The following is an 8,848-nucleotide window of genomic DNA, read 5'->3' as shown; positions in this document are numbered from 1 at the left end:
GCTAATATGTGACTGAGGATCAATTTAAACTCAGGTCTTCCTGACTCTAGGCCCAGTGCTCTAATCATTGGGCCACATAGCTGCCTCATTGGACCAATGATCCTAGTTCTATATAAAATACTAGTTTATGCTCATGTGTTAGTACCTTTTAAAAAACAATAATTTTTACAAGTACATTAAGGCATTATTGGCTGAACAATTAGATCCTGTAAAGGGTATACTATAAATAGTTCAGTCACTTTTAAAAAAAGCATAATTCTATGGTGTTTAGGTGTTTTCTTCAGTGAGTGAAACAATTCAAGCTATTCCGTCTGTTTCCCATTTGAATGACTTCTTACTGTGTTATCATCCCACAATAGATATTGATTCACTCATAGAGTAGCATGGCCATGCTATGGTGGCACAGTGGATAGAGTGCCAGGCCTGGAGTCAGGAAGACCCATCTTCCTGAGTTCAAATCTGTCATCAGATACTTACTAGCTGTGTGACTTTGGGCAAGTCACTTAGCTCTGTTTGCCTCAGTTTCCTCATCTGTAAAATGATCTGGAGAAGGAAATGGTAAACCACTTCAGTATCTTTGCCAAGAAAATCCCAGTGGGGGCATGAAGAGGTGGACATGACTGAAAAGTACTGAACAACAGTAGATATTGAATCACTCATAACTCAGCATGGCCAGTTGATAAAATATAAATCCAATTCTTCCTTCTTCCATTCCCCTGATATTTGGGGATCCTCTTTCATTTTTGACCCTTAGATTCTTTTGTCTCTTGATGATCCTCATTTATATTTTCTTCTGTCATCAGGGAGAGAAGATTAAAGGAGAAGAAGGAAGATTAGTAAGGAAGGAACTGAAGGGAGAAATTTAAGGATCATAGATCTAGCTAGTATTTAAAGGGATGTACGAGACCATTTAGGCTAACTCCTTCATTTTACATATGAGGAAACAAACCCAGAGAAGCTCTGACTTGCCCAGGTTCATATCATATAGTATCAGTAGTGACATTTGAATCAATATCCACTGACTCCAGAAGCAGTGTTCTTTCCACCACATCATGCTGCAGGATTCATTCATTCAGCCAATAAGCATTTATTAAGCACCTCCTATGTACTGAGCTCTGAGGATACAAAGAAAGGCAAAAGACAGTTCCTGCCCCCTGGGAGCTCACAACTGGAATGTATTCAAAATGAAGGAAAATGAAAAGATGGTTGGTGAGCCAAGATAAATAAGAGGCTTTCAATGTCTCAATAAGGTGCTTAACAGGTGAGGTGTAAACACTCAGGAATAGTTAAAACAAGGCTTAGGATGTTAGTCAACATGGTGAATGGAAGATTTTTCAATACATTGTCTTAAAGTGTACATACAACGTTTGGATTTCTACCATAGCCAAGTAACTAGTATCTCCATTCTGACTATAGGCTTCTCTCCTTCCTAAAAGTGAAGGTGAAGGAACTCACATGACTTTCCACACTCCAGGTGATCAGGGACAATAATGTGTTCTTTTTAAAGAAATGGAAGCAAAGCTTCAATGGGGTGAAAGGATCTGAAATGACAGAGGGAAAAGTTGACCCTTGTCAGGGGTTTGGAGAGTGAAGTTCCATCGGGCAGAGGAGGAAAGGAAGGAAAAGGTCAACTGTATACTTTGAACTAAAAAAAAAACATTTGAGAATTGACCTGAAGAAGAGGGAGCTAGGTGCTCTGAGGAGATGTTTTATGTCAAAGAAATGGCACAATGAGTAGAGCAACAGAAATGACCAGGTGAGAGGTCATCCAGTAAGGATCAGAGGGAGAAGAGAAGAGTGGGGGTGGTTGGTAACTCCCTGCTCAGGGTCATCAAGCCAGTCTGCTTGATAAAAACATTACAGAGGTCTGTTTTCTTCCTGGGGCATGTAGCTAAAACATTATAGAGAATCTTCTAAGACTTACTAAGATGTATGAGTGCCACCACTTCTGGTGATTCTTGTCAGTACAAACGATACTTACAGAAGGAATCTACAAAGTCTTGCCAAAGATTATGGAATTGTGTTTTCTTTACTGCTGCCCACTGAAGGCAAAGGAGGAAGAACAAAAATATTGATTTGGGAAGCAAGCCACTGGCTAAGGAGGTGGTATCTGAGAATGAGATTTGGAACCCTGGGTCGTGATTAAATATAATGATGACAGATTCCTGGTCAGGTATGGAGTACATCTGAAATATTTTGGTAATAATCTATTTCTCTTGTGATTTGCAAATACAATAAAAAAGGATTTTAGACTCAGTTGGAGAAAGAGAGGGAGAAAATTGCCTATGTACATCAAACAAGCTAGACACCACAGAGAAGTGCTGTAGTAGAGAACATTTGAGATATCAGGAAGTTCCTTGGAGATAAAAATCTATGAACAGAATGGAAGAACCAGCATGAAAACTGATAGCCTCAAAAGCTTCTACACAAATGTCCAATGTCTAGACAACAAGCAAGAGGAGCTAAAATTCCTAATACGAGATAGCAAATTTAACCTCATAGGTATCACTGAGACATAGCGGAATGCAACTCAAGACTAGCATATGGTGGTGGATAGGAGTATACCTTATTCAAAAGAAACAGAAGAGATAAAAGGATCGTATAGCATTATATACTGAGTTATACTTAAGTGAGGAAATTTAGGAATCAGAAGGAAAAGCCTAGTGGAAAAAACATTTGGTTGGAGATCAATAGAGGGAAAACAGAAGTGATTTTTATCATTGGAATATACTATAGACCACCTGGCCAGAAAGAGGAAATAGATAAGGAGTCCAAGAAAGAGATCACAATCCTGGCACAAAGGCCTGCTATATTAGTGATGGTAGACATCAGTTTTCCAAAAATCTGCTGTACCTCTCTCTTAACCAAAAAGCAGAGAAGATAATAACTTCTTGACTTGCCTTAGTGATATCTTTGTCAATAAAAAGGTGGAGAAATTCGACTCTGTGTCTGTTTCTCACTAAAATGGAGGATCTGGTTGCTGGGATATAAATGATGAAAACATTGTGGGGATGGGAAGAAGTGACCACTAACCCCTAGAATTTGTGATGGAGGAGAAGATGAAGGCTTAGGCATAGTCTGATATGCAACTTAAGCTTTGGGAAAGCATATTTCAAAGCATTCTGATCAAGAATGGTAGGATCCTGTGGACTAAAATGGGGAAGTCAGGTTAGGAGGACTGGGAAACTCTCAAGAAAGAAATTCTGAAGACCAAAAGGGAAATGATTCCAACAATCATGAAAAATGGGGAATAAGGAAAAATGTCATAAGGAATTTCTGTGGTAAGCATAGGAATTTATGAACCAGCTTAGATTTTTAAAAATGTATGTACTGAAGATGAAAACAACACAGGATAGGAGAGAGGGAGGGAGGGAAGGGGACAAACATTTGTTTTGTGGTTGTTCAGTTGTTTCAGTCATCTCTGACTCTTTGTGACCCCATTTGGTATTTTCCTGGCAAAGATACTGGAGTGGTTTGCCATTCCCCTTTCTAGATCGAATACAGATGAGGAAGCTGAGGCAAACAGGGTGGATTAAGTGACTTGCCCAGGGTCACACAGCTAATAAGTGTCTGACACCGGCTTTGGACTCTCCTGACTTCAAGCCCTGTGCTCTCTATCCACTGCACTACCTAGCTGTCCAGACATTCCTTAAGTGCTTACTATGTGCCAGGCACTGTGCTAAGCATGTTCTCATCTCCATTTTACAGTTGAGGAAACTGAGGCAAGCAGAGTTTAAGTGACTTGCTCAGAGTCACACAGCTAGGAAGCTAGTGAGGTGGACTTAAACTCAGGTCTTTCTGACACCAGGCCCAGCACTCAATCTACTCCATCACCTCGCTCAACATCAGCTTAATGTGTTAAAGCTCAATGTTAACTCAGGCTGGTGAGGGAAGCTAAGGACAGTAGGAATGGTGGATTTTAAAAATTACATTGGGAGAAATAAAAATGTTAAAGAGGGGTTAGGACTGCTGGTTGGGGTGGATGCAATGGTGTGTTGATAATGTCAAGGGAAGACCAGAATAGCACCTGCCCAACAAGGTGGTTATGAGGATTAAATAAACTAATATCTGTATAGTGCTTAGCATGGTGCCTAGCACTTAGTAGGTGCTTAATAAATGCTTATTCCTTTTCCTTTCCCCCACTTCACCCTTTTTCTTTGTACTTCTCTCAGCCTCTTTTCAGCCATGACAGAAAAAACCCTATTCACAGAAGACTTCTAATAGATTTGCAATTGAATTGTCGTGTCAAAATTGTATAGCTTTCCTTAAAATTACAATAACAGTAGCTATGGCAGCTGGCGAGAGGCCATTGAAGTTTGTGTTGCATTTGTTAAAATATGGGAATCAGTTAAGTATATTTAGAGATGCCACAGTACTGTGGGAAAAATATTGACTTTGGAATTAGGGGATCTGAGTTCAGATATCTTGATTTTGTCAATACAACCTATGGGACTCTAGGCAAGTCGCTTATGTTTTATGAGCCTCCGTTTCCCCAACTGTCAAATGAAGGGGCTTGATTAGATTAACTAGATGGTCTCAAAGATTCATTCCAGCTTCAAATGTTTGATCGCAGTGCTCTAGTATTGACATGGAAATCTTCTAGTTACGTGTCAGGTATCCAGAATTATCCCATTCAAAACTGATGGTGATATAAAATGATTCCCTCCTTTAAAAAATGTTTAACTCATTTGTGCATAATTATCCCAGTCCTTGACATGATAACTGGCTTTACTTTGATGTCCCTCAGTCTCCACATTTGTTTCATTTCCTCTTCCAGATCCACATATTTATTTTCTTTGTGTATATTTTTCGGATGTATCTGTTTGGCGGAGGAACAATATAAGTGAACCTTTTTGGATTTTATTACACTTGTATTATTATTACCATTTTTATTGCACAGATTGACCTGGATTCCTTGAAAGAAAGGAAGCCAAATATTTCCTCTGGAGGGGGCCCAGCTAAGAAGAGATGGAAAGAAGGTGAATAGAGTGTAGCGCAGAGGGAAATCAGAATAGAGTTCTGAGAAGTGGATGAGTAAATTGGAGGAGAGTGGTTTTTGGGAGGTGGAGAGATACAGATGTGGTAATGCCCATTCCAGAGAGGAAGAGACTAAGTGTTTTTAAAAAATTGATGAAGTAAAGAAGATTGAAAGTGGAAAATAAATTTTGCGGGAAAAATTAGGGAATTAGGATTGTTTTGCCTGCAGAGAAGACCTTTTGTTGTTCAGTCACTTCAGTCATGTCTGACTTATTGTGACTCCTTTTCTGGTTTTCTTGGCAAAGATACAGGAGTAGTTTGCTATTTCCTTCTCCAGCTCATTTTGCAGATGAGAAAACTGAGGCAAATAGGGTTAAGTGACTTGCCCAGGCTCTCACAGCTAGTAAACATCTGAGGCTGGATTTGAATTCTGGTCTATCCCCTGTACCACCTAGCTGCCCACAGAAGACTAAGAGGGTAGTTTGATCACTGCCATTATACTGCAATAAGATTTGGTCTGTGAATTTTAAAGAAATTTTTTTGGGTTATTTTATTTTGTTATTATCTATTTTCTGCTAGAATACTTCATCATTGCACAGAGGTAACCTTGGATTCTCAAAGTCTATGCTAAATAGAGTCCAAACTCTAGAAAGACTTTGGGTATCATTTCAGCAATAGACTCTGCATGTGCTACCCAAAGATAAGCCTTACTAAATTTGGCCAAGCTCATCACCCAAGATTTGACTATCAAGAAGTGAGTTTTTATTTGTCAGTTTTGTCCCAGTGACTCACGAAAATCATCAAATAGGCATTATTATACTATGAAAAGAGGACCATCTCTGGAGTCAGAGGATGTGTGTTCAAATCCTACTTCTGATGTTCACTACTCGAGTGACCGTGAGCAAAGGACTTCACTTTTCCATGCCTCAGTTTCCTCATCTGTAAACGAGATGGTTAGGTCAGCTGGCCTCTGTGGTTACTTCTAGCTCTCAGTCTACGACTAACCAAGATATAGCAAAGCTGCGATCTGTGTTGATTGAGAGGGGAACAATGAAACAATGGATTTTTTTGAAGAGATATTCTCTATTCTTCCATGTTCTTTCTCTGATTATTTTTTGGTAAGTTTCTTGGAATCTGTGACCTCTACACTATGGTGGCCCGGAAATAGTGAACTAATGACTCTAGAATAGGAATGAAGAGGCTTGAATTTTAATTCTGACTCTGCTATTAATTTGTAAGTTTTATGTATATGACTTACATAACCTTAGACAAAGGGCACCTAGGCAGCGGAGTGGTTAGAGTGCTGGCCTGGAGTCAGGAAGTCCTGAGTTCAAATGTGACCCAAGGCTACTTACCAGCTGTGTGACCCTGGGCAAGTCACTGAACCCTGTTTGCCTCAGTTTCCTCATCTGTAAAATGAGCTGGAGAAGGAAATGGCAAACCACTCCAGTATCTCTGCTGAGAAAACCCCAAATGGAGCCATGAAGAGTTGGACACAACTGAAACCACTAAACAACAACGATATAACCTTAGAAATGTCTTTTTATTTCTCTGTGCCTCAGTTTCCTTATCAGTAAAATGAGGTAATAGAACTAGATAGACTCTGAGTTCCTTTTCAATTTTGAAATTGACTGTATCATTATTATGATAAGCTATTATAGAAGTCTGTGCTAGTCCCTAATTATCTACATTATACAATTTAGCATTTTATCCTACCTTACTTACATACTTATTAGGACAAAAATACTTTGTGAACTGTAAAATGCTATATGAATATGACATATTAATTATATTACAGAGGTGACACGCCAGTCAGAGTGGATAGAGGTCTAGCTTCTGATCCGGGACAACGTGGGTTCATGTCCTGCTCTGACACATAGTCACTCGATGATCCTGGGGCAAATCACCCAACTTCTCAGTGTCTCAGGCAACTCAAAGACAATTACAAATTTTAGAGAAGGTATAGACCTACATTAGTAGAGTTTTTTTATTCTGGAGCTTCCTCTACCAATGAAATCACAGGTCTAATACCAATCCCTATTATACCAGTACACGACACTGATGTGTGTAACCCTATGTACAGGTATATGTATATATACTTTGTCAGTGCTTCTAGGATCCAGAATTTCATCAGTTTCCTCCACTGATCTAGGCTGTAACCCCTAGAAAATGAAGAAGGATCTTAGGTTTGTAGGCAGAAGGGACCTTAGAGGCCCTTAGAAACCTTTAGAAGATTTCAAAGGACCAACCTCCTCTTTTTGCAAATAAGAAATCTAAAAAGGAATTTGAGAGTTGCTGTTGTTTAAAAAATTATCACTCTTTAACCTATCTGGTGGTGAGACTCCCTGGCTTTCATTAGAATAGTCAGGATAGTTAAGCTAGGATAGGAAATACGTATATTATGTGTATGTGTATGTGCATATGTATATATACTTAGCACAATGCCTGGCACATAATAGGCACTTAATAAATGTTAGCTGTTAAATATGTTCATTTTAGCATATTCTAATATAATATATATAGTATTATATATATATAAACTATATCCACATATATAATAGCTAATATTTATTAAGCGCCTACTATGTGCCAGGCATTGGGCTAAATGCTTTACAATTATTATCTCATTTGGCTCTCACTACAACTATGAGAGGTGGTCACTATTATTATACCTGTTTTCTAGATGTAGAAACTGTGGCAAACAGAAGTTAAGTGAATTGCCCAGTGTCACATAGCTAGGAAGTGTCTGAGGTTGGATTTGAATTCAGGTCTTCTTGACTCTAGGCCTGGTGCTCTAGTGCTCTATCTACTGTGCCACCTAGCTAATATAGGTGGATCTCTCTGTCTGTTTCTGTCTCTGTCTGTCTGTCTCTGTCTCTCTCTGTGTCTCTCTGTCTCTCTGTGTGTCTCTCTCTCTCTGTCTCTCTCTCTCTGTCTGTCTCCGTCTCTCTCTGTCTCTCTCTCTCTGTCTCTTGCTCTCTCTGTATGTCTCTCTCTCTGTCTCTGTCTCTCCCTCTCTGTCTCTCGCTCTCTTTGTCTCTCTCTCTCTCTCTCTCTCTCTCTGTGTCTCTGTGTCTCTCTCTCTGTGTCTCTGTCTCTCTCTCTCTCTCTCTCTCTCTCTCTCTCTCTCTTTCTCTTTCCATCCACCTCAGAGGAGCTGAGAGGAGGAGCTCTGAGGCTTCCAGCCTTCGGCAGAGAACATACACAGAACCAGTTCAAATTGCCGCTGCCTCTTAGCTCATCAGTAAGGAGCAGAGAAAACAAAGGTCAAGAAAAGGCATTCCAGAGTATCTAGTGGCTGCCACACCTACCACTTCTAGTCAAACAGAGGTTTATGATGCCAGTCTCTTCTCTTCTTCTTTGGGGTGTGGGGTGGGGGAGCCCTCACAAGCATCATAAAACTTTCTATTTGCCAGCTTGTTCAAGAGTCATTTATGAATAAAAGAGGTCTGGACCCATTAAAAAACAAAGCCATATTCTCAATCCAATGCATATAACTTGTTAGGGGTGAAGATTCTGGATCAGGAGGGTCCTGATGGGAAGCTTCCCCTTCAATCCGTGTTCCCTTGAGGAGCATTCCTGTCCTGGCTAGCACCAGGTGTGGGAGGGATGTTTTCTTCTACCTGCCCCTCCCCTTCACACTGCTAGATAATATCTACTGTAAAAGATGACATTACACTCTAAAACAAGGGGATTGGTCTCAGAGTGCTTAATAAAACATTTTAAGTCCCTTTATTTAGGAATGAGGAGGAGAAGAGACCTTGGCTGTATTCAATGATCAGCAAAATGTCTCCCAATTACTTTTCAAATATTTTGGGATGAGTGGGACCCAAAATGCATTTTACTAAGTACTCTTCTCTTTCAACTTGAC

The sequence above is a fragment of the Trichosurus vulpecula genome, chromosome 4 (assembly GCF_011100635.1).
Source record: "Trichosurus vulpecula isolate mTriVul1 chromosome 4, mTriVul1.pri, whole genome shotgun sequence".
In the NCBI taxonomy this organism is placed as follows: Eukaryota; Metazoa; Chordata; class Mammalia; order Diprotodontia; family Phalangeridae; genus Trichosurus; species Trichosurus vulpecula.
Note: the sequence above shows the minus strand (reverse complement) of the source record.